The following is a 9,501-nucleotide window of genomic DNA, read 5'->3' as shown; positions in this document are numbered from 1 at the left end:
GCCTCTGTGCCCAGCTCCTGGGGAACTCAGAGAAGATATTGTCCACACATCCAGGCATTGCAGTTTCTCAGACAGTTCCTGTCTTTGAAACACCTTTTACTCAGGTTGAAAATTGTTTGCTTTCGTGCTGTGAGGAGGAAAACAGGATAGGGATGAATTATTTTGACAGACATGCAAGGGTTGATCGTGGGAGTGGAGCAGAAACATGTACGGAAATATAATATGAAATTGCATTCTTTACCAACCTGCTTGGATGAGAGGTTGGATTTGATTTAAAGGAAGTAATGTAATGTGACAATTATTAAGTATCTGAGTTTGTAAAGATTCATGTCCTCATATTATTATTTCCTCTACACCTTGAAACTACAGCAAGTTCTCTAACAAGTAGAGGAGACTTTATAACAACTAATTAGTTTCTGCTATTTCTTAAGCGCCGCACTTTAAAACTAATCTCGATCAGTTCATCTTTACAATCGATCACAAGAGGACTTAGTTTACCGACCATGAGTCAATCAGTGCAAATTCCTTACTACTACTACTGGAATTATACATCCAAAAATTGTTTCGAGTAGAGCAGTTTGTTTGTTTGTTTGTTTTGGTGGAAGTATACACAGCCAAAGATACGCCATCTCGACAATTTATACATGTTACAATTCTTATATGTCCAAAAATGAGCCTTTCTCGTGTTCGGGTTTTATATAAAAAGCAGGGCATCAGGAATGGCCACCTTCTCAAGGCAATGTTATTATTACCTCCCACTGCCTCTCGAGTGCTCCAAGGACATTTTCTTTCTTTCACAACTTACTTTTTTATCTGATAAAAATAAAGGTGGAGGATTCATACCCCTTATTATTTAAAAAACTCACGAACAGTACAATATATAGAGTAAAAAGATAAAATCCTGCTCATATAGCCTTTTTGTCCCTATCCTACTCGCCAGAGACAACCACAACTAAAAGGTTGTTTGACATCATTAAGTGCAGTAATAGATTATAAACCATTGAAAAGGAATGGTTCCTGAGTCATGCTGATACAAAATAAATAAACACATGGGAGGAGGCAGGGCCCTTGCTTCACAGCAGAAGGCCGAGTGCTGACAGCCGAACGTGCAGGGAAAGCTGGAACGGTAAGTCAGCGTTTTCCAGCCATCATGGTGCAGAGTGGATCAGGCAAGAGTCGTCCGTGGACGCTACATCCAGGGGGAAGTTTTGACGAGGAGCAGGGCATTTCCATGGATTTAAAGTGTCTCCTCACAGATTGTTGATTAGTTGGAAAGGAAAAATAAAAGTAACTGTACAGTGGAGAAATTGGACAATACCTCGACCAGGTGATCAAAGTTAATACCACCGATGACAGGCATCTTGTGCTTCTAGATGAAGTACCCCGGGAAGGACGTGACATCACCTAGGAAGCATCCCAGCTGCAAACGCGTAACTGGAACCTAATAATGAGGAAATATCAGATAAACCCAAAATGACACGTTTGTGTCAAAAAGAGGAATGGCTATATTCTTCAAAATATCAATGTTATAAAAGACAAAATCTGGAAATATTCCAGGTTAAAGGAGGTTAAAGAGACATGACAACTAAATGCAATACCTGACTCTAGATGGGGTCTGATTACTGGAGGGGAAAAAAAATTGCTATAAAGGACATTATCGGGTCAATTAACAAAACTGGAATACAGTTAATAGATTAGATGAAAGTATATCACTGTTAAGTTTACTGAAGTTGATAACTGTACTGTGGTTACCTAAGGGAATATCACTATTCTTTGGAAATACATGCTGAAAAGTTTAGAGGATAAAGACCATGATTTATGTAACTTACCCTCAAATGGTTCAGGGAAAAAGAGAGAGAGAATAATAAAGCAAGTGGGGTAAAATGTTAATAAGTGAATCTGGGTAAAGGATATGTGAACTTTTCTTGTATGATTCTTATACTTGCAACTTTTCTGTAAGTTTGAAGTTATGTACAAATAAAAAGTTCAAACAATTTTTTAAAAACTGCTTTTTTTTTCCCCTTTAGACTGTTTCTGTGTGGGTATGATGCTTGTATGATGCGTGTGTATATATACATGCAGTGGGTTTTTTACGATTAGTGTGGTAACCCGGGAGTGTGGGAAAGGAAGCAAAATGAGGGTGATGAAGAGAGGTAAACGTGTAATGTGAATACATTACTATGTCTAAGCACCCAAGGAGCCCTGGTGGTGCAGTGGTTAAAAGCTCAGCTGCTAACCAAAAAGGTTGGCAGTTCAAATCCACCAGCCACTCCTTGGAAACCCAATGGGACAGTTCTACTCTGTTCTATAGGGATGCTATGGGTAAGAATTGACTCGACAACAATGGGTTTTTTGGTTTTAAGCACCCAAAATTGAAATATAAGACACATTATATGAAGAAATATGGGCCATTCTATATTTTACACATTGTGTCACTTATCCATCTTAATATATGCCAAATTTGTACTCCATGCAGCATCTAACATGTTGTGGAGATTTAATAAAATTCCAAGATAACTAAGAAAATCGTTTTATTAATTCCTCTTGGTCAATTGCAGTGTTCATGACCAAAAGACAAAAGAGACACTGTAGTTATAAGAAAGACTCTGCTATTGATTTGTGAGTCCTTCAGAATCCGCTGAACTGAGGCCTCTGCTTCCTGTCTGTAAAAGGCTATAGCCATGCTAACCCATGTCTCAGCAGTTCTCTGTGGGGTGGCTTGTAAAAGGTCATTCAAAACTTCAATAATTTAGGAGTGCTTCATAAAAATAAGTTAATAATGACAGGGTACCTCTGCCCTATACAGCACTGTAGTCTAGATTGCAAAGGTAGAAGCGAGGGGGAACTTTCAAGACTGGCCTGCCCCAGGCAGTCAAGAGCTTTGTGTGATATTGTATGTGAACATCGTAACAGTAATGCTGTAAGGTACTGTTGCTATTTATTTGGGGATATAATTCCCAGAACAATGCACAATGTACCGGAGCAGTTTCAAATGAATAATGACACAAGGTTTTGAAACAGTTGCTCAAAGAGAGGCATTTACATAGCCCAGAAAGTTTGTTCCAGGTGCTGGCCTACTGCTCCACTTATGCCATCTGTTTGCTGTCACTCACCTCAGTGGTAGAAAGAGGAGAAAAGTATAATGGGAGTCTCTGAACATGACTCAGCATGTCCTTCTTGCTCCTTTCCATCACTCTTCTCTCTCAGCCTCCAGTCCACTCTTCAGCAAAACTCCCAGTGAGCCAGTTGTGGTCACATCAAGTCCAGCTTATGACAACAACCATGTATGTCAGAGTAGGAGCGTGCTCCGTGAGGTTTTCAATGGCTGACTTTTCAGATGTAGGTTGCCAGGCTTTTCTTCCAAGGCACCTTTGGGTGGACTCAAACATCTGACCTTTCAGTTAGTAGCCAAGCATAGTAACACCACCCAGGAACTCCTCTGCATCACTAGTGTCTCTGTACTCTTATCTTACATATAGACAGAAGGCTGTCACCCATGAGAACTAATCTGAGTTATTCACACCAAAAGCTTTCCCTACTAGCAAATATCTGCTCCACTAGACTGAAATTCTACCAAATAGAAATTCATGCATTTCAGTTAGGATTGTTTTAGTAAATTGATTTCACATTCCATGAAAATTTCACCCAATTAGCAGGACTGCCTTGTTAGCAAAGACTGGACATTTGAGCTCAGCATGAAGAAGAACCTTGATGGGTTAGTGATGTCCAGCATGGCTACATAAGGGATGTTGTTGTTTGGTGCCATCCAGTTGGTTCTGACTCATAGCGACCCCATGTACAACAGTAGGAAACACTGCCTGGTCCTGTGCCATCCTCACAATTGTTGCTGTGTTTGAACCCATTGTTGCACCCACCGTGTCAACCCATCTCAATGAGGGTCTTCCTCTTTTTCGCTGCCCTCTACTTTACCAAGCATGATGTCCTTCTCCAGGGATTGGTCCCTCCTGATAAAATGTCCAAAGTATATGAGACAAAGTCGCACCATCTTTGCTTCTAAGGAGCATTCTGGCAGTACTTCTTCCAAGACAGATTTGTCCGTTCTTTCAGCAGCCCATGGTATACTCAATGTTCTTTGCCAACACCATACTTCCAATGCATTAATTCTTCTTTGGTCTTCCTTATTCATTGTCCAGCTTTCATATGCATATGAGATGATTGAAAATACCATGGCTTGAGTCAGGCACACTTGAGCCCTCAAAGTGACATCTTTGCTTTTTAACGCTTTAAAGAGGTCTTTTGCAGCAGATTTGCCCAATGCAATATGTCATTTGATTTCTTGACTGCTGCTTCCATAGCTGTTGATTGTGGATCCAACTAAAATGAAATCCTTGACAACTTCAATCTTTTCTCCATTTATCATGATGTTGCTTATTGGCCCAGTTGTAAGAATATGTGTCTTTATGTTGAGGTATAATCCATACTGAAGGCTGTAGTCCTTGATCTTCATCAGTAAGTGCTTCAAGTCCTCTTTACTTTCAGCAAGCAAGGTTGTGTTATTTGCATATCTCAGGTTGTTAATGAGTCTTCTTCCAATCCTGATGCCATGTTCTTTTCCATATAGTCCAGTTTCTCGGATTATTTGCTCAGCGTACAGATTGAAAAAGTAAGGTGAAAGGATACAGTTCTGATGCACAACTCTTCTGATTTTAAACCATGCAGTATCCCCTTGTTCTGTTTGAACAAATGCCTCTTGGTCTATGTACAGATTCTGCATAAGCACAAGTGAGTGTCCTGGAATTGTCATTCTTCTCAGTGTTATCCATAATTTGTGATGATCCACACAGTCAAATACCTTTGCATAGTCAGTAAAACACAGGTAAATATCTTTCTGATACTCTCTGCTTTCAGCCAAGTTCCAACTGACATTAGCTATGATATCTCTCATTCCATGTCCTCTTCTGAATCCTGTCTGAATTTCCTTCTGGCAGTTCCCTGTTGATGTACTGCTGCAACCACTTTTGAATGATCTTCAGCAAAATTTTACTTGTGTATGATATTAATGAAATTGATAATTTCTACATTCTAATTGATCACCTTTCTTTGGAATAGGCACATATATGGATCTCTTCCAGTCAGTTGGCCAAGTAGCTGTCTTTCAAATTTCTTGGCATAGACGAGTGAGTGCTTTCAGTGCTGCATACATTTGTTGAAACATCTCCATTGGAATTCTATCCATTCCTGGAGCCTCATTTTTCACCAGTGCCTTCAGTGCAGACTTCAGTGAGTCAGTAAAAGTTCACTCTCTAGAAAATCACAATCCACGGGGAATAAAAAGCAGGTAGTATTTAATATAGAACATTGAGCATAATAAAAACAGCAAAAACATGATTTTTAAAAGTTTTATTGTGCTTTAGTTGAAAGTTTACAGCTCAAGTTAATTTTTTCATTCAAAAAATTTATACACATACTGTTTTGTGAGCTTGATTGCAAGCCCTACAATGTGACAGCACACTCCCCCTTTTGACCCCTGGTTCCCTGTGTCCATTTGTCTGGTTCCTGTCCCTTCCTGCCTTCTCTTGCTTTTGGATAGGAGTTGCCCATTTGGTCTCGTATATTTGATTGAACTAAGAAGCACATTCCTCACGTGTGCTTTTTTTTCCCCAGCCAGTTTATCTCTATTCTTTTTTTTTTTTTCTTTTCATTGTGCTGTAGGTGAAAATTTATAGCTCAAGTTAATTTCTCATACAAAAATTTATACACACATTGTTATGTGACCCTAGTTGCAATTCCTATAATGAGACAGTATACTCCCCCTTTCCATCCTGGGTTTCCCGTGTCCACTCAACCAGCTCCTATCCCTTTCTGCCTTCTTATCTGACTCCGGACAGGAGCTGCCCATTTAGTCTCGTGTATCTACTTGAACTAAGAAGTACACTCTTCATGAGTATTATTTTATGTTTTATAGACTTGTGCTATTTTTTTGAAAAACACAATTTTAAGAAAGTTTTGTGGAATTTTGGAGGGTAAGAAAAATCTGGCTATAGGGCAAAGAATTTGGAAAGAAATAACATATGTAAGTGACAACTTGACAAATAGATAATATTTTGACCGGAATAGTTAGCAGGGATCATTGGGGAGGTATCTTCTCACGGAAGTAGAGTAGGGGAGGATGAAAATGCCTCCAGGAGACATTTATATCATTTTATATCACTGACAATGCAGTAAAAATTAGTTTTTTGTTATAAATCAGACTCTTATTAAATAGACAGAAAAGATGAGCATATGTATTGTAGAAGTTCAGGGTCAGATCCTCTGCCTCAGAACAGAATCTGATAACAGAAAGAAAGACTAAAGGATTATTGAAGCAATGTATTAAAAAATGGAGACTAATAACCAAAAAAAAAAATTTTCCCTTTATCTTATTTTTTCCTAAATTGGTCTGGTGGCACAGTGTTTAAGTGTTCAGCTGCTAACTGAAAGGTCAGCAGTTCAAACCCAGTTGCGGCTCCATGGGAGAAAGATGGGACAGTCCGCTTCTGTTAAGATTTACAGCCTTGGAAACCTTATGGTACAGTTCTAACCTGTCCAATAGGGTTACTATGAGTTGGAATTGACTCGATAGCAACAGGTAACTCGATCTGTCAACAAGGTCCTCATGGAATAAGACATAAAGATAGTGAAAGTTCTTTAGAAAAGAGAAAGCTAAGGGCAAGGCATGGAACATTGACTGAATGAAGAAGGCAAATGAGCTGAATTCTGCCTTGAAAACTTCTGGTCCCACTGCCAGGGAACTGAGATCAGGAAGACAAAGGGGATGAGGCAACTAACTTACCTTTGTAGAAAGGCAAGCATTTGGCCTCAAATTATCATGGGATTAACTTTGAATTTTTAGGTGATCTTGGCATTCTGTTTTATTTGTAAAATGAGGATAATAATAACAATGCTAATAATGATAATAATAACTCAAAGAGTTCTTGTGAGGATTAAATGAGCTAATGTACCTAGCTGATTTGCCTTGCACATAATAGGACCCAATCATATGGTGGCTATTATTGCTTAATACCTACTATGTGCTAGGCACTTTAATATATGTTATGTGATATGATGTTCTCAGTACCACCGTTAACAGGTATTACAAAAACCAATGTATGATTGAACAAACAGCCTCAGAGTTAAGTAAGTCCTCAGGTTCCATGATTACTAAATGGCAGACTTAGACCAACTCTGGACAGCCTGACGACAAACCTGTAGCGATCCCATTATACTATACTCCTTCACAAACAAGTGACAACTAAATACATCTTTTTTTTTTTTTTGCTTTCATTTTGCCTAGTACTACCTTGGGTGGCACAAAAGGTTAAGTGCTGGGCTTCTAGCCAGAAGACTGGCAGTTCAAACCCACCCAGAGGTGCTTCAGAAGAAAAGCCTGGTGATCTGCTTCTGAACTAACTCTGGCAACTGGCTCTTTTTTTTGGCCTTGACTACAGGTTTTGAACCTCCACTCATCTTTGAAATGATATGGAATGTCATTCGAGGATGTATCTATTTATGTTTTTAACTCTCCCAACCACTGTTATCCCCATTTCCAATTTTCATTAACCAGGACCCTGAAAAGTAGGCCAGTGAAACATTTTGCTGTTTGTTTGCTTATGATTTTTGGTGCATTAGATTGTATCTGGTATAGCTCAGTATGAACCGAGAACAATGTCAGTTAGCAATGGTTCCTCTGTTCTGTGCTTAGAGTGAGAGCTCTCAAAGTGCAATCCCTCGACCAGCAGCATCGGCATCGTCTGGGAACTTACTGCTGTTGTTGTGTGCTGCAGAGTCAATTCCAGCTCATAGCTACACTGTATGACAGAGTAGGACTCCCCATAGGGTTTCCTAGGCTGAAATCTTTACGGGAGCAGATCACTAGGCCTTTTCTTCTTTGGAGCAGTTGGTGGGTTCGAACCACTGACCTTTCAGTTAGCAGCTGAGTGCTTAACCATTGCACCACAAGGCTCCTGGTAACTTACTTGTTGTTAGGTGCCTTTGAGTCGGTTCAAACCCATAGCAACCCTATCTACAACAAAACGAAACACTGCCCGGGCCTGCACCATTCTCACAATCATTGTTATGCTTGAGCCCATTGTTGCAGCCACTGTGTCAATCCATCTTGTTGAGGGCCTTCCTCTTTTTCACTGGCCCTCTACTTTACCAAGCATGATGTCCTTCTCCAGGGTCTGATTCCTCCTGATAACATGTCCAAAGTATGTGAGACATAATCTCACCATCTTTGCCTCTAAGGAACATTCTGGTTGTACTTCTTGCAAGACAGACTTGTTCATTCTTTTGGCAGTCCATGGTATAGTCAATATTCCTCACCAGCACTACAGTGGAAAGGTGTCAATTCTTCAGTCTTCCTTATCCATCATCCAGCTTTTGCATGCATATGAGGTGATTGAAAACACCATAGCTTGGGTCAGGCACACCTTAGTCTTCAAGATGACATCTTTGCTAGAACTTACTAGAAATGCAAATTCTTGGACCTTCTGCCAGACCTAATGAATCAGAAAATGTGGAGATGGGGGTGGGGGTGGGAAGTAGAGGAGAGGGTGGTGGCCCAGGATGAGCAACAATCTGTGTTTTAACATACCCTCCTGGCAGTTCTGAAGGGCACTACACTTTTTTTTCCCTTTATTTTTATTTTACATCAAAACTTTTTTTCATCCGGCAACATGGCACTCTAGGCAGAAGCACCACACCGTCCCTCCACAGCAAAGATCTGAAAAACTAAGCCAAACAGAGAAGACAGCAATCCTGAAACCCTAAACATCAAATGAAGAGATAAAGAACTCAGCCAGGCACCAAATGGAATAAGGAACTGACAGAGAACAGAGAGCGAGGAGACGTACGTGGAGAGGTCCCCTATCAGCTAACACAGCATGGATCCGCCATCTTGGACTCCTATCAGAGACCAGTGAATAGGGGGTATGAGAAAGCAGCTTCATGGAGCTTCCAGCAGGAGACAGAACAACCGGTAACTGGCCATATATACTTTCCCACCCCCCACCATTCTTCACCCCCACATGGCTTCCTCTGCTTATCAAGGCCACAGTCTCTTGGCCAGGAAGCACTGGCTGCTTGGATTCCACCTGCCCGCACTGGCTAACTCCCTGAGTGCCATTTCTTGGCCACTGGTGTTGCTTTTATCCGCTTCTTTTGATTTCTTCCTTACCTTTCACCACCTCCCCCTCCTTTTGCTCAAATACCTGGCTCCGTGCACCGTCTTTGCTTCTTCCTGAGGGGCTGTGGAGGTCTGTTTGAGTGTGGAACTGCTTCCCAGTCTGTGCTGCCACGCTGGTGGGATCTCAGGGCTTATTTTTTGTTTGTTTGTTTGTGTTGAATTCTTTGTTTGTTTTCCTTTTCTTTTCTCTAGTTGGGATCCCCTTCTGGCCAGGCAGTGCTACGCAGCTTGGGACCTATCCCCTCAGCTTGCACAGACACACAGAGGGATCCCTGATGGCATTTCTTTTTTTGTTGCTTTTGTTTTTTTTTCTG

This window comes from Trichechus manatus, unplaced genomic scaffold, assembly GCF_000243295.1.
Source record: "Trichechus manatus latirostris isolate Lorelei unplaced genomic scaffold, TriManLat1.0 scaffold00415, whole genome shotgun sequence".
In the NCBI taxonomy this organism is placed as follows: domain Eukaryota; kingdom Metazoa; phylum Chordata; class Mammalia; order Sirenia; family Trichechidae; genus Trichechus; species Trichechus manatus.
The sequence above is the reverse complement of the archived record's forward strand: the minus strand, read 5'-3'. Positions refer to the sequence as shown.